We start from the raw sequence: 24,940 nt of genomic DNA on the forward strand, positions 1-24,940 counted from the left end.
AACAAAGGAATTGTGTTTCCAAAAAAAGGTTGAACAGTACTGATTAGCGTTGCAAAGTCTGCATTTAACAAGATTAGTTTTTAAACTAAACAGTATATTTTAATTTTTTATACACATGGACCTAACGTACATGGTGAATAACATCTCTTTTATAGGATTTTAAGTATTTGAGACACTTTATTGTTTAAAGAAAAGTTGCTGACTTCATCGCAAGTATAGCCTAGTAAAAATGGGGCCTGGAATAGTAAACTGTTGCAGAGCTGAGGCAGAAACTGGTAACCTTCTGACCTCTGACTTTTACTGGAAAATGATATGCAACATAAATTCAGGGGGCCTTTTTTCTTTCAAGTATGTATACATATATATTCTAGTGATGCTGTTCACAATGCTATAGTTGAAGTGGTGTCAACATGTTCATTAGAGCCTCTTGCTTTCGGAGCAAACTTTAAATCCACGGGTTTTTTAAGGGTGAAAAAGCTGCTGCAGAAACAGGCTTTGAACTAAAACATGGTGTTTGGAGGGGTTTTTTGTGCTCGGATAGGGCTGTTCTCTTACTAGACGGATGTGCGCGTGTTCATGTGTATATGTGCGTGGACAAAACATCTGCGGGGAGGCTTGCCAGCATGCTCCTAAACCTCTTGGGCCCTTTGGAAATCGAGCTACTCACTTCCTGGTATACTTTTTAAGATTTTTGGTCTTCATTTTCTCCTCAATGTGGCATTTTATTAGTCTGCAGTGCCAGTTGTATCTGATGTTTTATCATCGCCATCCTGGTCAGCTCCTAGCAAGGTGCATGCTATAATCTCAGTCAGAAAGGGTTTTCTAAAGTGACTTTAGAGCTTGAGTCCTATTAAATATCCGCAGAAAGACTTGACAGGGATGCTTTAGCTGGTTCTGAGACTTTTACCCAAATGCCAGAGTAAGGTTTATTGAGGCTGGAATTGCTGCCAGCGCTTGATAGATGCGTTTCGAGAAGAAGGCTCATTGCATTAAAACTTTAGGAAAGAGTAAAAAAAAGGGAATTTGCTAACTGGACCTCTCAGGTCAAGTCTGGGAAAGAAGCTTTGGAAAGGAGACCCTGTCCAGGGGGTCTCTGTTATTGAGGCTTGCCTTCAGGCCACTTGCCACCTATGGAAATGGCCTTTTTTTGAGGAACAGGGATGTGGGAAGGGCAGCGGTGGTCTCACTGAGCCTTGCTTTATGTCTTGTTTGCTCGAAGCTCTCTGAAGGTTGAGGTTATAGGGGAATCTCATTTGTTTAAGCACACCCATGCCTGCATATACACCTCCTGTAAAAAAAAAACCAAACCTGGTTTTAGCCTTCCCGCATGGGGAAGAAGTAAAAAACCATGATCCTGAATGACCAAAAGGGAAGAGAAGAAAAAGATAGCAAATACCCTGCCTCTCCTCAACTACATGTAAGTTCAAAATGCCGTGATTTGGAGGCTTTTCTTCTGTGGCCTTATGAGTGGCAACACTGTGGTCAAACTCTGGTGTTCACCTCTGCTGGATGCTTTTCTTGGCAGCAGAAGCAGCCAGCATGGCACTGCCGCAGCAGCTGGGTGCCACAGAGGGGTGGCAGCGAAAGGCTGGGGACCTGCACATTCATGCTTGCGAGCACAGGAGTTAACTTGAGAAGCATGCATTGCATGACATATATTCAGTATATTATGGGCTTCCCTATTTTTAGGAGTTTGTAAAAGGTCCTTTTGGTTCCATCTGTCAGGAGCACATTTGCCATTTAAAAAAACCCAAATCTAATTGCCAGAAATATAACCCTCTAAAACTGTCTATTTTTAGGTTGTTCTGACAACCTACTTCCCCTTTTGGGGTAGGTAAAAGCACCTTCTGGGCTGGGTTTCCAACCTGGCTGAAGGTATCACAAGGATGTGAGTGCAAGCTTTGCATTTTCAGAGAGGCACGCAGACTGGAAAGCTTAAGCCCCTTAGTAAGAGTTTTCTTTTCTCCCTTAGTCTTTAACCCAGACTATGTTAAGGTCTATTTTTGGGCTTTTTGGAAATTTTTCTTCTTTACAGGGTTCATCACTGTTTTTAATCCTCACAAAGTGCATTTTTAACCTGTTTATGTCCCTATGCACAACACACATCAAATGACTACCTTTGAAAACAGGAGAGAGATGCTCCTTCCTGCAAACATTTTAAAGTCTTTTTTAACATATAAATTTATTTACTTAGGAAATAGTAATGACTCCCAGCTGCTTTGATCTATTGTAGAAATCCATATTTAACTGCTAGGGAGCTGTTCTGGGGTCTCGTGCCACTGAAGAGCAGGATATGTTATCACATAGCATGTTGATGCAACCTCTTATAAAGGCCCGGTATTGTGTCATCGTAAGGGATAGTTATAGTACAGGAATGCAGAATAATATTATGAAAAAGTTTCATGGGCTGTTTTCCCATTGCTCTGAACTTACCATGAAGGACCATTGGAGGTCTGTCTCCAAATGGTGCAAAGAGATCTACAAAGTGGAGAAATAACTTACTAAATTCTATTTTAAAAAAAAAGAGAAGCAAGTTCTTAGGTATGGGCAGGTGATGCTGAGCTCACAGTAACGCTATCTTGTCTTACTGCATATCCTAACTTTAAGATTCCTGTCTGGGGTATTAACAGATCTATTTTGTTTGTTTTGCAAATAGTCAGGCCAGGAGGATGCAGAACAAAGGCTTGGTACAGTCACTTTTAATCTAGAGTGGGGCTCTTTAATTCCCATGTTTAGCTCTCCTACATGGCTTAGAAGAAAACAAAAAATAATCCGTCAGTGTCTCCTATTTGTGCATATTGTTTCTTGCCCCCTTTCTTTTTGTGCAAGCCTCAGCCTGGGTTCAAAATTTTTTTAACCTCCAAATAATTGTTGCTCTTTCAAGCTGGGAGTAGAAAGCGGTGATATTTCTTTATAAAAATGTATCAATGGCTGCAATGGGTTTTTTTTCAGGCTTTTGTAGGAGTTCAGACAACCTATAGGCAAAAAGGCAATTGCGTTTATTATTGCCGGGAATCTCAAGGCAGTTGTTTGGAGGCTGCGAAGGCAGGCGGCAGAGCCGGATGGAGGTGGAGAGAAGGGCCACATTATGTTCCAGATGACTGAGCAAGGATTTATGTACCAGCTCACCTTTTTTTTTTTTTTTTTTTTTTTTTTTTAACATGGGAGAAGAAAAGTAATAAGAGCAGGGAGGCAAGGCATTTGAAGCGGTCAGATGGCCGATGACTAATGGGATAGGTGAGCAGAAGCCCGCGGATTGGGTGTCTTAATGAGCACATTTCGCACCGAGTTTGGGCTGCAGTTCCCCTTCACCTTTGCCCTTTATTGACCGAACTGACACTTCATTTTTCACATACTTCCAATTATGCCTGAGCTTAAGTGTTGCCCTGCCTCCTTTCTTTCTTGCCTATGGATGGCTTGAGAGTGGCTGAGGCCACAGAAGATATTTTAATTTGAAAAACTACCATAGCAAGGCAGGTTTAGGGTGTAACCTGAAACTGCTGTCACTTTGCAGTTTCTTGGAGGAAAACAAAAGTTTTAATGTTTCTTGTTTAGCCCTTCCCCCCCCTTCTCCGTGGTGAGGTGGGAGATTGCTTTGGGGGTGGTTGGGTTGGCAAGGGATGTTTTCCTTGCGGTAAATCCTTTTCGGCAGTACAGGTGCTGTGGGTGAGAGTCACCCAAGTAAAGAGGTAAACCCAAGTAAAAAGCGGTGCCGTGCTTGAACGATGGCTCCTTGTTCCCTCTCAATGCGGCATCTTCTCAAGAGGCTTCTTGTGGTGTGATGCCCTGTGATGTACATCACCTAATGCTCTCCTAATGGAAAAACAAAGCATAATTGTGCCAGAACTTCTCAAGCCTTAGACCAGTGTGGATTTGTTGTTTTGGAAATATTTAATGCGTGAATGCAGATTTGAGTGTGGCCTGGCTATGAGGCTTTGCGAAGTGGCTGAAGATGATGCTGGGAGAGGTGGGTATGATGAAGGGATGGAGAAATCTCCAGTCCGCAGCTGCCCCTTTGCTATACGGGGAGAACTGTGGTATATGTCCCACAGCCCAAGCCTGTGTGCATTTCCACGTTGGCTTTTACACGTAGAATCCTTCCAAAGCGGAAACATCTGTTTGCTTTTGCAGGGCTTTGGGGGTTTCGGAGCATGCAGTTTTCCTACCGAATGTGAATTCTGTTGGAAATAGTTGGAATAAGATGCACTTGCATGGGGTGGATGGGTTTAAGAACAAAATAGCTGCTGTTAGACCTTAACTTCCCAGCAGCGCTGCTGGATTTTGCAGCGTGGCTTTCCCTACCGGCTCTGTCACGTGAAGTTTGGGTGAGTAATGAGCAGGCACGTCACCTGCGTGCCGGTGGTGATTGCTTTGCATTTAAATATGTGGAGAGTGTATTGACAATTATTTACATCCAAACAGAGGCCCCTTAACCACAGAAGTATTTATCTCAAAAAAAAAAATTTGTATGAAGTATTACCTACTTTATTATGTAGCCCTCTGGCATAGTAATGGCATGGCATATTTTTACTATAATATGGTAATAAAAGAATATGTAAAAGGCAGACAAAGGTTCTGTCTTTTCACTAAGGTGACCCCTGTTACCAAGTAACTGCTTTACTTATGAGCTTATTAAAAACTCAAAAAAAATGAGCTTTTCATACTTCACAGGCATTGATGTGAAAATGAGCTGTCCTGCGAGTAGTTTTCTTGATCATTTTTAGAACAATTGATTAGCCAAAGAGCCGCTGTCATTAGTTGACATTGACTGATAGCAATTTGTCACAAGCTCCGGAGGTCAGCCAGGCAGTGGAAGCTTCGGCTTGTCTTTGATTGACCTTTTCTGATGCCATTATCATGCGATCGGTTAGACTGGATGTGACCCTCGATTGGAAGAGACAGGGCATTAGTCAACAGGGGCTGCTCCTGGTATTTTTTCTGGCGCTTTATGTATTGTGAATCTTGAATTAAGCATAATAGGCTTGTTTGGAAATGGACCGGTGTCAGTTTTCTTGTCGAGGCTTTGCCATCCCCTTTTCTTTCCTTGCTTTTCCATCAAGTGGGCAGCGCTCGGTTTGCTTTAAATCAGTGTGAACACCTGTGCTCACTCTTTGACGTGAGATACAGGATTTAAAACAACCCCATATTTATTTGAAACTCTTCGTGTAGGTGCATATTCTTCAACAGTACCAGCATTAATTATTTTTATCTCCTCAGAATCATGTTTTATTTTTTAACAGTGATTGAGTAGTTAAAGATTACGCTCATAACAACACGATGTCAATTTATCATTCTGCTCTAAAGCCGGAGGGCATGAAACTGTTTTTTTCGTCCTTCTGGTTTGGTGGTTTGTTTTTTTTTTTTGGTCTCATCAGTCTGATTCAGCTGTTAAAGTTAGATTTCGGCAGCGTTAAGTCTCCGTGTCTCAGCTAGGCAGGGTTATGCTTCCAGTATGGTGCATGGGAGAGTGTCCTCACTTAGTAGCGGGTGTCTGTCATGATTCAAGCATCAATCTATTCCCAGTGTCAGGATTTATTTTAATCGTTCGCATTAGCTCCCAACGTCTGTTATTACCAGGCATTTTTCCTTTCAATTTGGCAAAGCTAACTTAAATACTTAAAAATGTTGCTTGTTTTGCCTAAATTGTGGGTAACACAGTTGTAAACGAATTCTTTTCCTTGTAAAAAACCTTCCTTCCTCCCATTTGCCATTCAGGGGAAACTTGAATTTCTCTGTCTAAGTACCAACTTGTTTTTCAGGTCAGCCCCCAGAGATAATAAGCAGTTCAAAACCAGCACAACCATTTCAGCATGGTTTAATGCAACTTTCAGTCTTTCCTCAGGAAAGGCTTCCAGCCTGGAGGGGAGCAGAGAGGCGATCAAGTCAGTAGGCAGATCCTTCAGCCTGAAGCCATTGCCATCGTTGGCAGAGCGAAAGAAGGGAAAAAGACTTTGGGAACGGTTTACCTTTAAAGTGGCTATGGAAATACAAATATTCCTGACTTCTCGGCCTGCCTGTAATCAAGCAGCAAAATTCATGTGCTGGAGTCCTTTTTTTTTTTTTCTTTTTCTTGGCAAGTTTTTCTAAACTTAGAAATGTCTAGCCCATTAAACATCTGTGTGGCTGTGCGCAAGTCTGTGTATACATAGACATGTATGTAAGAACATGGCCCTGACCCTGAACTGACTATCCCATCAGCAGTGCAGGGCTTTTGCAGGCCCCAAAGTGTGTCTGCATGGCCCCGGGTATGTTACTGAGGACAAGGTCTTGAACGTGCCAAGCCGGGAACAGCGGTGGAAAATACTACATTGCTAAATCACATCTTGGGCCGTTACCTGAAAACTCGGGTATAGTCAGGTAGGACTGAAGGGCATGTTGCTTTCCTCCTTGGATGGGGCAGAGAGAGGTTTGGTTGCAAGTAGTTGTAGAAATAGATTTGAAGTTTTTGATGTCCAAGGTACCCTTTTTTAGCAGTCCCTGAGTCTTGTGTTTTGAAGATCACTGATATGATTTGATTTAGAAAAATTGTTCCTTTATTCTGGTGGGGTTTTTTTTCCCCTACACAACCTGGGCATGCTCCTTTAGGTTGCGGTGGCTCATTGAAGCCAATGAGCTTCCCGTATGGCCCATATGCTTTCCATCTTGAAGGCACCAGCACTATCCCCATTTGCTTCTCCAGGTCTTGGTGGCTTCAGCTGAGTCTTTTGCTGTCTGATGCAGGCAGAGTGTGACTTTCAGGTGTGCATCATTGACCTCTTTAAATAGGAGGTTAAAAAAGCAAATTCATGCTCCTGAGATGGTCTCCGCTTTTGAGAAACATTTTATCGCAATGAGTATAAACTCGTAAACACGCAGTGTTTCTGGCTTAGTGGTGCAACAGGGTGTGCCATCAGGCTGCTTGGCGTAAACCATTTTCCTATCTCTCACGTGAAATGCTGGGAGGGGAAAAGAAAAGATGACTAAGGTTGGAAGAGAAGTCTTTAGAATAATGAATTATGTATGGAGAAAGTGGGTGCTTGTCCCGTAATCCAAGAACTAACGGTGGGTGTTCACGGCCCAGGAGCTTTCCAGAGCATTAGCAGTTTTAAAACAAACGAAAATGTTTCATGTGTTGGGTTAAATTTATTGCTACAGTGTGCTGTGGAGGTCAGCAGGGGACAAAAAGAGATTAGACCAATTTCTGGAAAAATAGGTCCTTCTGTAGCTATTAAAAACGCTGGTCCAGATGCAACCTCTGGCTCAGGAAGCTGCCCAAGTGCTGATAGTCAGAGCTGTGGCACAGCTGCTTCTGTGTACCCCCCTGTATCTATACGGGTTTCCTAAACACCCGTTATTGCTCCTGGGAGAGATCGACATGAGATTGAGCTACTTGGACTGATCTCCTCTAGTTTTTATGTTAAAATAATTTTTAAAAATTCAGTTCAGGAAATAAGATACTGGATTTTTTTATTTATCCTTTTTTTGATGGCTCTTGCTAATGCTGGCATGCTTTTGTTGGGAAGAAAGTAAGACATAGTTTGTATTTTCTCGCCCTTATTACGCTGGTGGTGGGAATGGTTTGATGCTATTCATTCAAATTTGACAGGTGATTGCTTCTGTAAATGAATGCACTCAAATCATAATTGTTGCAACAGAATTGTTTGATTACCTGGCGGTAGCCTCTTTCTCTCTGATAGCTTTTGGATCACCTGTTTGCTGAGAGCATTTGACAGTCCTCATGTTTATTACCCAATTGAATGTCAGTAGCAATTGCAGCTAAAGATAAACGAAAATGCAAGTACTTGTTGACCTTGACTTTTTTCCACAAGATATTGGACTTGATGGCTCTATTGCTGTTGAACTGATAAGAGTTATAAACAGTAGTTGAAGGAAAATGTTTTATTCCCAGAGGAAAATACCACGCTTCTGTGGGAAATGGCATCTGACTAGCACTCTTTGCCAAATTTGTTTGGTTCACCTTCATTTAGGCTGTGGGAAAATAAAATACAAATTTCCCCTTTTATGACTTTAATATCTCTGCAAACATGAATTCCTGCGCTCTTTGTGAAGTTTTGTTGGCAGACTGCGCCAGTAACATACAGCGAGCGCGAGACCTCACCATGTTTTACGATGTGCTATAATGAGGATTCTCAATTCTTCCTCATTTTCAGGCTGATTTGATAATTACAGGGAGGGAGCAGAGCTTTCTTCTCCTATTCCATGGGAAGCTTAATATGTCTATAACCAGCAAAGACTGGGAAATGCGTCGCTGCGGGTGTGTGTTGCCGGAGTGGGGCTGTGCTGGTGGGAGAGCGGCCTGGGGACAATGGCAAAGTTATTGCAGGGATGGGGGGATGATACTTTCACAGGTCACGTTTGTGCCTGCTTTTTTGGGCAGGGTCTCAGGTGGGTTCCCTTGCAGTTTTTTGGGAGGAGGGGGCCAGTTTGGTGTCGCCTGTCCCAGCTGCATTTGGGGGACAGGAGGGATGAGCCTCCTGCCCCAGCAGATCTTACTGCTATAAGCCCCCCTTATATATATAGATATCTATATTTTATATTTTTTATATATATATATATATATATTTCTTCTTCATGTCTAATCCTGCTCCAATATGAAACCTGAAAGGAAGATTTCAGTGGAGACAGGAACAGGCAATAGGCTTTGAGATCTTCGGGGATGAAAGTCATTGTATAAACATAATGCGTAAAGAGCACAAAAGACGATGGAAATATATTGTTTAAAACATAAGTCCTTCTTGTCTCGACAACTGCTCTGATAAACTCTGTACAATATTGTAGGAGCTTGTTAAAAGCACTGAAATGCAGGATTAAGCAGTGCTCTAACAGTTAGCAGAGTCAGACTAGTAATCTTATTGCATTGTATTTTTTTTTAGGTAAGATTAAGCCGGCATTACATTATATGTTTGTGGGCAAGGGGGCATTCTTCAAGAGATTAATTAATAGGATCAGCACTGTAAGATGCTGACATCATTTTTTCTAAGCACATTGATGCACACAGGCTTTTTTTTTTTTTTAAAATTCATGAATGAGATGGGGACCTTCTCTGGGCGATCAGGGCAGCCCCTGTGGCTTTTGGTGGCAGCGGAGCCACCTGTCACCATGTAATTCATCGGGAACTGCTTCTCGCTGGCCTGGTGACCCACTAGTCAGTGCCATGCAAAATACCAGAGAGATAGACCCAATGTCTCTTCTCCCCGAGCTGGTGCGGGATCGCAGGGCTGTGACTGAGCAAATGCCTGACGGTGCTCTGGTGGGTCTTTGAACAAGGGTGTCTTTGGTAAAACCTTCTATCTCTCTGGCTTGTCTCTTCAGCCATTATGTCTCCTCCATGTAGCCTTTTTATCTTGAGTTTGGCATACTTGAACTTTTGCTGGTAGGGCTTGGGAGGTGGGAAAGGGCACGGGAGAGCCTGGCTGGGCCTGTGACATGCCGTGGGAGCAGTGTCACATCAAGGCAAGCCCTCTGCCACCCTCCGGCACTCTGTGGCTTGGGAACTTCCTCATCACCAGGTGGTATCTCTGGTGTCTGATAGCCACAGATGATAGATAGATAGATAGATTTATTTATTTATTTTTTTTTAAAATTTTTTCCTCATGAGCATTGAAAATCTCAATCACAGAGTTTGCAGGCAGTTTTTTGTGGTTGCTCTTTGCAGAAGCATAATGTGGAGGTGTCAGAAAGAAGAAACATCATAAAAATAAATAAAAATATAGTGGGGGCAGCCTTTTCAACTACTTGTCCTTTAGTCCTTTGTTTTTCTGTGACTGATCCTATGCCACAGGAGAGCGATGGCTCTTGCAACTCTGATACCGTCTGTTGTCTCAGGGCTGTAAATTCATCTTTTGCAGAAGGGCGGGAGAAGACCTACTAGGAGGCACCACTTATGACCTCAGAAACAAGCTAAAGGTGGTGGACATAACCTAACTGATTCTTAAATCTTCCCCCAGCTCTCTGAATAGCAGTTAGTGTCACATGGATGCATGCTAAAAATATTCTGGAGTCTGTAGCGTCCCGATGGACTTCAGAAGAAGGCATATCTTAGCTCTGTCTGGTCAGCAAGTGAAGGTCATGGAAGCAAGGCTTGCAGGGTGGAGAACCTTTTGTTGCTCTCGTTGCCGTGCCAAGAGGATCTCCTCCCTCCCCAGCACAGACAGCACTGAAGGAGAAACCCCACTGTGGTGCTCCTGCCTGGGGCCCTGGGTTATAGCACGTGCACTTCTGCATTGGCTGCCTTCGTAAAGCAGGGGAAGGAGATAACGTGGTCAGTGTTAGCTGAACTGCTTGAAGTAAAGTGTCACATTTAAAACTGTGTTTCTTTCAGGGCACTGTAATGTCAGAGTGTAGCAGCCTCTTGCTAAAGAGTAGGGGATAAGATGCAGGCAAATTGCAGGGGGTGGAAAAGACGCAACAAAGTGGGGTTAAAACATTATGCTCATGCCTACTTCCTTCACCACTTAGTAAAGCATCTCCTATTTATCCTCTCTTGTCCCTGGCTGTGGCAGTGAGGATGCCCTAGGAGAGGCTTTGGCACAGGATTCTGGCCATTTTCTTTTTTCTGTATCTGTCTGGAGTAACCCATTCAAATTTTGCCTGAGGCTGGCTGTGTAAAAGCAAGAGTAGTGGTAATATTAATTCAGTATAACTATCAGTCAGACTTGGTGCCGTGTTGTAGTTTTGTGATGGGCTGTAGGTAAAGCAGGGGGCTGTTTTGTCACTTGGTGAGCAGACTGAGCCACAAAATCTTTGAATGTCAGTGTATAAATATTTATAGTTTGTGTGTGTGTTTGTTCATATAGAGGCTTGGATGTGACTACCTCCCACTATTACACATTTATTCTGTGAACCTGGCAAGAAAGGTAGTAAAACAACCACCCTTGCGAAGTACAGGGCTTTTTCAGGACCTTTTGTATTTCCTTTAGAAAGAGTGTTGTGCTAAGTTCCTTGGTGTTACAGCTATCAGAAACAAATTAGCAAGCGGTGCTAACATTAGTGTCTCACCGCATATTTAATTCAGCTAAAAAAACCCTGAGGTGGCCATAATTTACCCAGTTGAACAGCAGACTGGCGAGCAGAGAGGGCTGACATAGCCACATCGTCAGGAAATCTGAAGTTGGTGACTTGGTTGAATGGAATCCCAATAAAGTAACCAGCTAACAGTCTGCAGGAATTCAGGCTGCAGCAGGAGGAGCATGTTAATCATAACATGGGTGTATCTGCTCTTCACCACGATTAATTATATTGTATCACTGAAAAGCAGGGTATGCACAGTTATGCAATTTTGCAGCATGGCTTTCCATATATAATGTTTTAATAAAAATTGAATTGCCTCCCACAGTTGAATTGAAATTTTGTGTGTTACTAATACACAAATTTTATTTACTGTTGCAGTTGGTGTAGGTGAAATGACAGTATTAAACTTAAAAGTGCCTCTGAAGTTGATAAATGCCAACTTGATACTAAACATATTAATACTCAGTTAAAATTAGCAATCAATTTACTTGAATATTGGAGGTTAGCCAGGAATGGATCTGAAGTTGTATTAGGTATATTGTACTGGTCTGAATACATCATACACTGTTGCAAAAGCATTGTGCTAATTTTAGCTTACAAAGAGGATGAAGATAAACTGCCTGCTGCTAGTTTGCCATATGCTGTCCTGGTGATAATATTCAAGTAGAAAATATTCTGCAGAGAGTCTTACTGTTTCAGTAAAAGAAAAGTGGAAAAGAGTTGAGCAAATTTCTGCTCCGTAAATGTATACAAAATAATGAAATAAAACAAATCTCAAATGCTGGTAGATGAGATCTGTGAAATTTGTTTTGGTTTTATTGGCTTTCATGGGAGTCAACTATTTGTTTTAGTATATATTTGATCCAATTGTATCCATTTCTCGCATGTAAATCTTAAAATCAATCTAAATAAAAATTGATCTTTCTTCTGGTAGGCAAAAATATAGTCTGTGTTGCTCCTAACTAGTTAAGCCTCCCATCCTTCAAGTTTAGTACAGGAATAAAGTCTCTGCTGAGCTGATTTTTCAGGAGTTTCTCCTTTTGCTTTGTTTATTTAAAAACACAAAACATGTTCCAGTTGCCATACGGGGAGGATTTTGCTTTTGTAGCTTCACTGAGGAGCATTTGCCTTCTCCATCTGCACCTGTGGCCAGGAGAGGGGTGCATGAGGAGGGGGTGCCCCGGACTCCCGGGCTGTGGAGGGCTGGGGGGAAGCTTTGCATTAGCAAGTGGTGAAAAGCTTGACCTTCGAGTGACCCGGGTCAAGCAAACCCCCCGCTGAAATGTCCCATTTGGACATGGATACCTGTGGGGTGAGGGAGGAGATAAAGGAAGGGGGAGGAAGATAAAATAATCCCATTGACCTGGGAACTTCTCAGATATTACAAGCGAGGGAATGGCAGGAATAATAAAAGAGTGGCAATATTTGCCTGCCCCCCCCCCCCCGGTATCTGTGTAATGTCATTTCCAAAGGGCTGGAGTAGATAATAGCAAATGTGCTTTCAAGTATCGGATCAATCTCTTGAAGTGATGGGGAAGGCTGGATGGTCTGATCTGGCCGGTGCTGGAGAGTACAATACAATCCTCATCGCAGCAGAGAGAATTGTATAAATGGACAAAGATCCACTGATTACATCTTTTGCTAAAGTGTTAAGTAAAAGATCGGGCTATAAGAGATGGCTGGTCTACTATTGTCTGGTCTTCTGACTTGTTTTTATAGGGGTTTTCACAGGAACAAATACCAATTACCAAAATAAAAGCAAGCAGTGTCGCTGGTCCCTATCGTAGTAGGACATATGCTCTTCAGTCAGCGTGGGCAGGAAGTTTGGCAGGTCTGTCCCCTACCATTGCCATTGCATCTTTATCTTTTTGGTTCATTGTTTGCCACTGAGTGCTTGAAATTCCAGTTTCCAAGTAAAAGCTTCCTGTTTCTTGCATTTACATTCACTTTGGTAAGACATAAATTTAGCTATCTATCAAGAAGGGCTTTTTGTTTTCTCAAGTAAGGCAAAATAGGAAGAAGAAATTAATTCTGATTTGATGATAAGAGGTAGAATTTTGCCTTTTCTCAGATTCTCAGTGGCAGGAAGCATGAGGTTGTATCCTCATGATAAGGTGACGGATGGGAGTTAAATTCAGCCTTTCCATCCTGAGTAATTTTAGAAGGGGCCCTGAAGTCCAGATCTTGTTTAGAAACAGAGATGGGCATATTCAGCCTTCATTAGCCATAGTTTCCTTGTGATAGCCTCGCTGCTTGTAAGTTTTTACTGTTCTGTGCAGTATTCAAAGCTAATAATGCACATATTCTTGTAGTCATCTCAATCCTGAATTTCCCTCTGGAGAGTTTCTGTTTCTCTCCATTGACTGTGGAGGGACTTGAGGAGGACTAATTGCCTCGCTCAGGCACTTAGCTTGGCAGTCTGACTTAAATGCTTAGAGTAAGGAGGGATGAATCTATGCTAAAACATTTCATTTCTTTAGGAAGGAAATGTTTGCTCAGTGTGGAGAAGCAGAATAAAGAGTTTTGTACCACTGAAGATTAGAGGAGTGGGCTCAGGTGTTGCGTGTGTGGGTGAGGCTGTGTTTTCTGCAGCTCCTGAGCATGCTGGCCTGAGCATCTCATAACACTTGTTGTCTTTGCTGACCTGTATTGGTAACCTGAAGTGTTAAAAAATCTTGGCATTCATAGAAAAAAAAAAATATTAATATACTTGGGGGGGGGGACGGGATGGGACAGTGGCTGTATTCCCATGCCTAGCTCTTGGAGGCCAGGTTTCAAGCTTTCTCTGCCATCAGGAGGTTGCTTGCTTTGTCTGTGTGTGTGTGGTTTTGGTACAAGGTTTTCACATGACTCTGGGAGCTGGGGACTTAAATATAAAACCTGATGGATGGGGCTTGTGAAACTTGGTAGCAACACTTTGCTCAACTTCCAACTAAACAGCATTGAGGCCTTTCATGGGATGAAAGGGTCTGTGAGTGAAACCTTGAAACGAAACCTGTTGCTGAGTTGATGAGGTAGGAATGGCCATACTCAAAACAACTCGGGGCTTTGCTTTGTTGTGCTGTTTGGGCGTGGGGTCCTTTGGCTGCTGGCACTGCAGCTGTTGGGACTTCTCTCCATGCACCTTCCTTGCCTGCTTTTAGATGTAAAACCAAAGTTAAACCTACTTCCACTCCAAACTAACAAGGTGCACATTCAGTCCATTTAAGTGCGCTAATATGCATTCAAAAAGGTTCATTTGTCCGCTTTGTTTTGTAGTCATATTTGTAGCAATCCTCACTACCAGATGAGGTGGAGGAGTTTTTTAATAATTTCTGTGCAAAATGTAGAACTCTTATTTTCATATTGAAAACAAGCAAGTCCACTTGGATGCTGTCCTGAAAAATATCTCCAGATTGTGCACCGTGACCCCACTGTGCTTCAGGGCTGCTTCCTTGGGAAGCTGTGACTGCAAAGGCTGGGGATGGTGCTGGGTTTCAAGTGCTGGAGGTTTGCAGGGGTAGAGGGAGAGCAGGTTACTGGCAGTGGCAGTGCGGGCTTTCATTCAGCACCTTGTCAGCGTGCCTTATCTGGGATCTTGAGGGATGGCTCTCCAGGGTAAATCCGAGGAAGGGAATTGAGTGAGGTGCTTCCAGGGATGTCCCAGCAGAGGCTTCCTAGTGAGCTGTTCTGCTTGCCCGACAGAAGCCATAACCTGCACGGATCCCTGCAGTGCCTCGGAAAGTTGGGCTTTCCAGCATGTTTGTTGACTGCTTTGAGACTTCGATCTCCTTATTTGCAACTTGTGTCAACTTTAAGCTGACATGTACAGCACCCGCCATCCTGAGCCTCTCCTTGCATGCTCTTGCATGAGGTTCATGTGCAACTCATAGGTGCAGAAAGCCTTCTGGGCTGGTGAGAGGTGAGCATAAGGGAGAGCCTCCCCATGGTCTTACAGGCAAGAGCATATTGCCCTCTCCATGTCCATTTTTCCTTCTTTAGGTCACTGTTGAGATCATATTCATTGCAAAGATGGTGGTTCTGTCAAAGTCTTTTCCATAGAAACTGTTAAATAAAGTATAGGTAAGAATGCTTTTTAGCTGAACTTTGAATTTCAACTGGCAATTATAGATGAAAATCTCTGTCTTCCCTTCTCATCTGCCTAAACCATGAATTGCAGGTGAAGTTGGTCAGTCAGTTAGTATAAATGACAAAACTCAAAGTTGCTTTGCATAGAAAATAGCAGCATGATTAGCAATGGTTCAGAGGCTGGCATTGTTGGCAACTGTTCAGATAATTGGCAGATACTTGTGAAAGCGTTTTCCAGTCTCAAGAGAATCGCCAGTTTTGGAATCGGTGATTATTGCTTTGGCGTTGCGTTGGGAAAGAGTGCAGGTTTGTGACTGGAGACTTCCTTTTCTGCCTGAGAAGCCTTGGTGACCTAGTCTTAAGACAGAAATGCTTGCCTCCAGGTTGTAAGTCGGCAGCCATACAGCAAAAGTTGTGTATGGATGAAGCAAGCAGTTCACAAACGGTTGGAAAATTGTGTTTCCATTCCGCTCAACATGCTATTAGTTTATTAGAAGAGACTCATTCAGAGTGATGGTGAAAACTGGAAATAGTATTTACTAGGATTTACTTGACTGTGGCAGGATAATTATAATTTGAATACAGGTTTGCAAGTATTTTCTTTCCTTTTTGTGCATGTCTGAGTGTGTGTGTGTCTCTCTCTCTCTATATAACAAAACTATCCTGATCCTCATCAAAATAGTCTGCTAATGTTTTCCTGCCTTTATCAAGATGCAGCATGAAAGAACCACTCTGATTCATATATTTAAGGGATGTTATTCTGACCTCAAAAACTGATACTTCCTTAGCTAGTGCCAGCAAGACCTTTCTGTGGTTTCAGTCCCCATTTCTTCAGCAATTAAGAATCAGGTGGCATCAGAATAACAACTGATTTTAATAGCCACTTTAGCCACCTCCGTCATGTGGAGGAAGCATGCAGAGCTTCTGCAGAGCCTCGGAGCTCTGCGGTGTGACCTCAAGTGACCAGACGCAAAAACCAGTGCAACTCTTGAATGGAAAGGTCTGCATCATCCAAACTCTGCTGGCTCTTGTCCAAGAACACACTGTTTACCTGTTCCTTCCAAACTGGTCAATTTTCTGCACGGCCAAGATGTGATTTTTTTTTTTTTTGCTTATCTCAGTGCAACTTGGTTGGTTTTAGTGAAGCTGCTCTTCACTTACATGTAGATGTACAGCGAAGATTGTGTTTTCTGTTTTGGCGATCAAAGATAAACATTCCCACTGTCGACCTATATATTGCCCCTTCTTTGTGTTTGAAGATATTTGTATATTCATCTGCAAATATGCAGGCTGACCACTGCAATCAAAAGCAACAAATCTTACCAGGTAGCTCCAAAATGCATCTTGCTGAAGGCAATGTTTGAAAATGCATTGCTATGAGCATGAAGCAGCTAAGCTTCTGTCTGGCCCTTGAGATGTGTACCCAGACTTTAATGAAGGGTGGGGTTTTCCTTATCCTAATAAATAGATTTTGTCTGGGGAGGTAAGAGGCAGAAAGAGGGAACGTATTTGCCCAATCCTAAATAAAAGGCTATTTATGCCTAATACATTGGCAGAATTATTCCAGAGTAATTCATCCATGAGAAAATATGATCCTTGTGTCACTGCCAAGGTCAGAGAGACCTATGGTGATCTACAGAGGATGTTCAGGTCACCCAAGTTAAATCTGCCTAGGGGCCGACTTAGCTCATGCATCACATTTTTTTCCAAGATTAATAAAAGCAAACATCTATATATGAAGGCAGGGCTAAGAGTGTGGTCAACTCTCTCCTTTGAGCCAAGATCTCCTGTTTTTCCCTTCTCCTTTCCAGGTTGCTTCTTCCATTTCCTTTCCATTCTTCTCTTTTCCCAGCATTTACAGGATGCTCAGAAAAGTCAGTCTTTTCCTGTTCGTGGCAACTGATGTCTATAAAACCCTTCTAGTTGATAACTGCATGCACAGGAAGGGCACAGGGACATTGCTGGTGTTTACCCAGGAGCAGCGTTGGCTGTCTGCATGTGCTTGGTGTGCCCTTTCACATCAGTTGAGAAGCACATCTTGAAAATTGGGGCAAGAAAGGTGGGATACACAGTAGAAATATATTCCTTGGTAACGCCAACTGAGAGGGTACCATCTGAGCAACAGGATATTTGGCAGAACCATTTTGAAGGCAAAACTGGTGATATTTTAGGCACTGCCAGGCTGCCCCAGGAGGAGACAGGTCAAGTGGTGAGCTGGGCAGGTGAGAGTCCTCTTCCATCACTAGTGGGTGGAACGGGCAAGACAAGGTCCTCAGCCCTTTCAACAAGGATGAGGTTGCTTCAGCAGAAAAGCAAGATTATTCTTCCATGTGGTCAATACCTGCCATGGGGAAGCTGATACCTGTGGTTTATAGCCTGCCAGAGCCTGAGGTTTTCTTTAACTTTCTTGGTTACTCGTTCATGTCATTTAAAGTACATCAGATTACTAAAAACAGACAGTTTTTGCTTTCTATCCATTTCTACTACTCTTGCTATTAGATATAATGGCAAATGCTGTGAATTGAAAAAGAAACACCAGAAATCTTTTTGACTTGCTTTTTGAAGGATGTTTGCATTTAAGTTTTGGGTTTTTTTTTTAAGACACTAGATGGCTTATTGCTATGACCCAGCTTTGCTTTGAGATTTCTGTGGGATTTTGGCTAAACACTATTATTGCGAAGGAGTGGAGTCAAAGAGAGATGAACTGGAAATGGCTGAGTTACCTCCTTTCCATCCTTCATCCCTCCCCCAGTTGGGACTTTGATGCCACTAGATGTAGTGACATAAATAATACCCAAATTCTGGAGTGCACCAGAAGTTTTTCCCTTTCCTTCCATCAGTTTGCCTTTTCAAGGTAATCCTAGGTAGCTGATGTCTAGCAATACATAGTGGTGGAAGGTGAAAGAGGTAAAAATAAGGCGCACATGCACCCTATGGGGAAGTTTTCAAGTGTCCAGCATTGATCTGACTTTACTTTCACCTTCATTGTATGTTTTGGACTCTCTGACATCTGTTTGTTCCTGGATGACTTGCATTTGGGTTTGTTGTTTGTTTGCTTTTATTTGGAAAAAACCCACATCCTAACCTATAACTGCACTGTAAAACAAACAGCAAAACACCAGAAGCTGTGATAGAAAGTTGTAGGAAACCAAAAACATAGCAGTGACATGAATACATTAAGCTGGAGCCAAAGGGGACATGGTAACTTAGTAGGACTGAAGTGTCTGAAAGGGCTGTCAGTGCCTGTGTGGCCCTGGGGAGGACCATGAAGGGAGCTCAGCTTCAGTGCTGAGCCTGGCGGCCAGTGCCCAGCCACGAGGAACAGAGACAAGACCACCTCCTCATCGCTGTTATTTCTCTGAAAGGCTCTCTAAGCCCTCTGAATTTCCAGGCTCTGCCACAGGGGCTGGTTTCACGCCAGCCAGCTGGATGTGCAGGGGTTGTACCCCAACCCGCCCTTTGATACCATCCCACCTCCCCGCACCCAAGGGATATTAGCAGAGGTGAGAAAGTAGATTCCACTTTTTGGCGGTAAGTGTTTGTAGCAGAAGGGGAGTTAGTAGCCTGAGCGCCACAGTGGTTGTTGCTTGATCCCTCCCAGCCACGTAGAGCAAGGGAAATCTGGGCAGAGCGAGCAGCCCTCTTCTCCAGCAGCTGCTGCTGCACCCTACCCAAACTGAGGCTTTCTAATCCCAGTTTGTGCAGATGAGCTTGAGTGAAGTTTAGCATGGCTACCGCTAGCGGTTGTGCTTCAGTCGGTGTAGAGTGACACCCATGGGTGCCCTCCACCTCTAGTGCCACGCTCTACTGGGTGCTGCCCATGTGAGCCGCAGGCAAGGTGGTGGGAGATGATTTCTGAAAGCACCCCTCTCCTGCTGACCATGCCAAGCAGAGGGCAGCGGCAGCCGTGTGAGCAGCAGCCGTGTGCCTGCCTGCTGGCCGCCGGAGCTGACGCCACCGCGCCTTTGCTCTAAAGCTCAACTTCAGGTTTGTTTTTCCCATTGTGGCCTTTTTTAAGCACCACCTCATCAGAGCAGATTTGCCTTTTGTGTTGGAGAGGGACAGTCAAGTGGAAGAAAATTTTGTGTGAGCTTGGCTCTGTCAAATCTACTTATCTCCTTTTGCCTTCTGCACCTCCTTCCCGAGGAGCAGCCTCCCGCTATTGTCACGGGCCCTCCAGAGCGACCGGCTTTTGCTGGAAGAACAAGAGCAGTGGATTTAGGGCACCAGGCAGCAAGGAGCACCAGGGACAGCACAAGAAAAACATTATTAAGTCTGTCTACGCCCTTCCCTTTAAAAGGTCTGACAGAGGGTTGCGTATTTTGTAATTAAGGTGGTTTTTCCTGAGCTGATTACGTGCATGGTAACATAAGGTTTTGTCTTTGGGGAGCGAAGCCAGCATCTTCTGAGCGTCCCAGGCAGTGTTAGGGCAGGGTGAGGGGGGGGAACTCAGGGTGCGGTCCAAATGCCATCCGTTCAGTCATGATTGCAAATATTTCTAACATTTGCTTAGAAAAGAGGAGCGTAAATGTTTTGCGTCTAACTCCTGCCTGTTCATATGAAGCCCAGGTACTGGAAGGTTCCCAAGTCCCTGTCATTCTGCTCCGCTCTGCCCAGTAGTATGGGTCACCACATAGGTACCTGATTTCCATCAGACCTCAAAGACACCTTATGGAAACAGTTCTTCTAGGTGGACATGGCCAGCCCTCTTCTCCACCCTTCTTTCCATAGCTGTGAGATACAGGGTCCTGCATTGGGAACCACCAGACTGCCTCAGAATGGTTTTTGGATTGACCCTCCATAATAAATCAAAATTGTCATCTTCTTATTTAAAGTATGAAGAAATAATTAATTTGTGCCTTAAGTTCAAAGCCAGATATCTTTCACTAACTAGCCAGTCAAGAGGGTTCAGTGGCTATAATTTGCTGGAGTAATGGCTGCAGCAAGTGGATCTTTATTAGGTTGTGTGAGGTGATGAGTGTTTTTTGAAGCATGAGCAATGGCAGCTGAGATGTTGTTACTTTCAGAAGAGGAGAGGTAGATGAGATGGAGGCATTTTATTCTCTTCCCTTTTAATTCTGCCTTTTGCAGTTGCAAAGTGACCACTGTATGTGGGGAAATAGAGTATGTGGTGCTGCTGTGGCATGCAAAGTGAGGTTTAATGTTAGTTTTCTTTCAATAGTGTCCTGGTTTTCATTGTCAGATGTTACCGATGAACTAGGGACAGGGAAAATAATTTTTTTGTTTTGATGTTACTTTAAAATTGGTGACAGGAGTGGAAGAAAATACATTGCATATCAGCAAGAACATTTTCACTTGACACAAACCACATGGGAACTTCCAATTGGAAATATCTTGTGTGGGCTTGGTAGGTCATGAATCCTGACTTGCCTGAGCTGCAGCTAGACTAATTCTCTCCTGTTTGTTATGGTTATATGACTCCTGCGACATATGGGATCCAGCCCTGCAATAGAGGATTTGGGGCAAACAGTGTCTGAACTGTACTTCCTGCAGGGCACACTGCAGCTTGGGCCAGCATTGGTTGGTCTTGAATTGGCCCCAAATAAAATGCTTTAGTTTGGTCCAACAATCCCAAGCATTTTGGTTTGTCTTGCCCAACAATAAATTTTTTAAAAACTTCTTTCAATAGAAGAACCCAATTTTGAATGGTTTGAACAGTAGCAAGGTTCTGGCACATATTTTCTGTTGTAAAACATGAAATCTACAGCATCATCTCCTCTGGAGCAGGCATGCAGGCAGGGCCCAGGGCAATTTAGCTGTGTTTAGGGAAGGAAGCCTGCTTAAATGCTCCACTGTAATAAACTGTTTCTACAGATAATGCGTCCCTTAGTTTATACGTAATATGCTTCTGATCTTTGCTTTGAGCCTCTTATAGCTGCTTGTGCTCAGTCCAAGAGTCAAGTGTCTTAGGAGCTGGATAAACACAAAGATAGAGCCAGTTGTTAAGGAGCTATAAAGGTTTACAGAAGTTGACCTCATGGCCATTTGGGGTATTAGTTGGGCATATCTCCCCCATGGCAGAGCAGTCCTGTGCTCCTCCTGCTGCTTGTTGTGCTCCTGCTTTGCAAGGGAGTAAGTCTGACTGAATCCAACGGTGGATTTGCCTGTGTCTCACCCGTATGCAGTTGACTTCTTGTGGAGAATGCAACTGCTGGGACCTTTAGCTGGGAGGGCCAACTCTCCTGCTGAGGTTGGAGAGAATAGGTTTCAAAAAAAGACCTGTATTTAAACAAAATGAGAGAATGACTGAAAAACAGCTTTTCCCAAGAAGTGGTAGGGTCGTCATGCTGGCTTTTAGGTTAGGGGGAAAAAAACCACCTGTTTAAGCTTTTTACTGTTCTTAGTCAAACCAGGATGTTATTCTGTTTAACCAGATACTTTTCTTTAGGGTATTTGCTTCCATCTGCTCAAAGTAAACTTCTGTTGCTGGCAGCAGGAAGTTGTTTGCTTCCCATGCAATGAATTGCTTTCTTTTTAATATTTCATTCGACACATAGATGCACGGCTCCAGAAATATCACACAACTTACTCGTAATAGCAGAGTTTTCTGAACCCCATTAAGAAGTGCTGTGTTGTGCAGAAGAAGAGGTTTCCTTCATTTCAGCTGCAGAACAAATGAAAATGAGTAAAATCTGTGGGGTTTCCCCCTCCGTTCATCAATGCTGATTTTACTCTTTGCGTAGACAGCTAATTTGCTCATTGCTAGCCTGAAGGGAATTCAAGTCAAAAAGGAGGATTGAGTTACCAGAAAAAGGTGCTCCCGTCTCTCAAGAGCAAAGTACAATGAGTCAAGAAGAAAACTTTGAAAATTTGTCAAATGCCAGAGTGTAATTTACACTTATCCAGGTTACTCCATCTATGAATATTTGTGTAGGATATTTTTGCAACTGTTTACTTTAGTATCTTGTAAATATGGATACTATCGGTGACTGACAACCTCCTACTGTTTATGTCATGGTCTGAATCCTTGCATGAAACATGCACCGCATGTACTTAAGAGATGCATGCAAACCCAAACACATGGTATTTGTTCCTTGCTAATGCTTCTTTCCTGCCTTGTTGTTCCTCATTAACTTTTTATTTAGTATATTTGAAAAGGCCTTTTCCTCAAGGAATATGAAAAAAAAAAATTGGTCCCTCATCAACGCCATGTTTCAGATTCACAAGCAGACCTGCATAATTATTGTGAATAATCTTGCAGGTTGTTCTGTAGGCCGTTCAATGTGCTGAGATGATTGCTATTGACCTCAGGAACTCCTGGAGTGGGTGTTTCCATCACATCTCACTAATCATGGATCCCAACCAATAGAAAATGTTTTTCCTGAATAAAGAAATTGCGCAGTTACTTTAAGCTTTCTGAAATACCTTCTGCTGTTAGCCCTATCCTCAGCTCATGTACCTTGCTTGGGCATTGGCAGGTTGAGAGCAGTCACAGTGGGTTAATGTTACATATGCAATATATACGTGCATGTGTGTGTGTAAATTTTAGAAGAATGTATTTTGGGGAAGTCTTCTAAATTCACGGGCCTTTCCATGTCAAAACTTCTAATTCTCCTCAATAAATAGGTACAACTTGGATTACCAGCTGAGCATGCATCCCCAGACTGTGCCAGTGCGTTCCAGCTCTCTCCTGGCATATCTGAGCTCTCAACCCCCTGTGCTGCTCAGCTTGCCTCCTTCCCCACCTTGCTGTAAGAGAAATGACCATTTCTGAGTAGTGAACTTGTCCTGGTATGGTTGTGGACATGAATATTAGCCAACCTGACTCACATCAGAGTCATATGGGTGTGACTTTTGCTCACCACATTCCTTTGCCAAGTTGGAGCTGGTTGTGTCAGAAACAAATTTAAAAACACCAAAAAACCTCCATATGCTTCTTTTTTGCCCAAGTCCATTCAGCGCTGGTGGTCTGAAGTGGCAATCCTTGTTTTAAGTCCTGTGAACAGTAGGTTGTGGAAGATTCCTTCTCCCTTGCTCTTGTTTTACAGAAAAACTTGTTGCATCCTTGGAGCTGCTTTTTGAGAATTCATAATTTTGGACCTTATAGTAAAATTACATTTCACACATAGGCCTGTTTTTGCTCTGCAAAAGTCAGCATGGTGGATGTGTGGGTATCCAGCACATCTCCAATGTGTGGAGATATGTTTCTGTAAGGGATTTCATAGGTAAAGGTGCAGAAATTATAATAGTTACTCTAAATTAACACAGAGCACTGAAGCAAGGTTAGGGAAAGTAATTTTGCCACTTGAAATCTCTCTAGTACATTAAGTTACTAATGAATCCTGCTTTCCAGTTACCTGGAAAGGTTACTAAAGATATTTGGGTTCTTGGAGGGGTTAAAAGAGAAAGGAACTGGCGGAGCTGTGGATGGGCAGTGAACAGTTAAATATTTGGCTCAGATAATGTAGGATTTCTTATGCTAGCAGAGGCAGGAATTTGAGGAACTTGTATCTAAATGCTTTTAAAAAAAATTTATGATCTGATTTAAAAAAAATCACACTACTGGAAAGCCCACAAACTTTGGGGCGTTACGTTAGGTGTTTCAGTTCATAGCACCGAAAACATTGCAAGTGTGGTACAGAAGTCAATAGTTTTTGTCCAAATGCAGCACATATTTAAATTGTATTAGCTTACTAAATGCAAAACTAAGTGCAAACCGTAAAGTTCTTCTAGGAGGCAGAAGTTACTTTTAACAGGAGAGATTTGGAAACATAAAAATGAGTTCAACATGGGGAGCTTTTAGAGGACACTGATTTAGTCAGTCCACTTAAAAGTTGCTCTGGGTCTTTCACAGGGCTTCATGTCTTTCACACTTTCTTCTGTGAACTCCTTAAAGCAGTGGATTTAGATGTTTATCTAGAAGTGGACTGTAAAAGATGGAAGGTGGTGTTCATTGTGTGGTTTTGTGGACCTCAGCAAAGCTGGTGCCCTCCTCTTGCCCCCTCCCAGCAAACTGAAGAGTGGACTCCGAAACCTCTCTCAAATCTCATGACAGAGGTGTGGGAAGCAGGCATTTTAAGAATAATATGGTTTTCTTTGGTCTAAAAAATACTTGTACTCCAAATACAGATTTGATTCTAGGACAGGGCTACGTGCAGTGAGAAATAACCTGTTGCGTCTGGTGAAGATACTTGTAGTAAAGCTGTATTTGGCATTTTGCTATTGAGATTTCTAGGCACTTAAAATTATTCAAGGATGTTAGTCTAAAGAATTACATGCAAAGGCAATGGATTTTGTAGTCGAGCAAAGGGCCGGGGTTTTTAGGACATCTGAATTCCCAACCTTCCTGAAACATCCTTGACTTGAGATTGGGACTATTTATGTCGTATCTGGGCAGCTTCTATGGTCGAGGGATGGATTTGGGAGCTGGGGTGGCTGGAAGTTGCCTAGCTATGCCACACTGCCTGCCTTTCCAACGTTGCAGGGTGCTGACATTTAATTTTGGTTCCATGTGGAAGCGAGGGATGGGGCTTTGAATTGCCACCTAACTCCTGCAATGGCCACAGCCACTGAAGGCGAGCGCATGTGCCCAGTTGCTCTCCAGAAGCGCCTATTTTGCCAACAATGGTTTATAACAGATCACCCAGGCCAAAAAGAGCATTACCCACTCAAGGAGCCGCTGTAAACTTGGCTGCCCTTTGCTGCTTCTGCCTCCGATTTTTGGGGGAGTAAGAGGGGAAGGGAAGTTGTAGGAGGCGATGGCGGCAGAGAAGGGGACGCAGTGAGAGGAGCCCCCACTGGCATGGCCAGCCTGACCCATTCAGCAGGGCTGAATACGATAAATGCCGCTTTATCCTTTCTTGAAAGGAACAAGATAGCGCGGCCTAAATGCCTGGGTGTG

At 43.2% G+C, this 24,940-nt stretch overlaps 1 protein-coding gene across 7 annotated transcripts in view; it reads left to right on the top strand.

The window, feature by feature from the left end:
* MEIS1 (Meis homeobox 1) overlaps positions 1 to 24,940 on the top strand; it is a 110,507-nt gene that overhangs the window by 29,802 nt on the left and 55,765 nt on the right. The gene's annotated exons all lie outside the window — the stretch shown is intronic.

This window comes from Haliaeetus albicilla, chromosome 7, assembly GCF_947461875.1.
Source record: "Haliaeetus albicilla chromosome 7, bHalAlb1.1, whole genome shotgun sequence".
Taxonomy (NCBI): Eukaryota; Metazoa; Chordata; class Aves; order Accipitriformes; family Accipitridae; genus Haliaeetus; species Haliaeetus albicilla.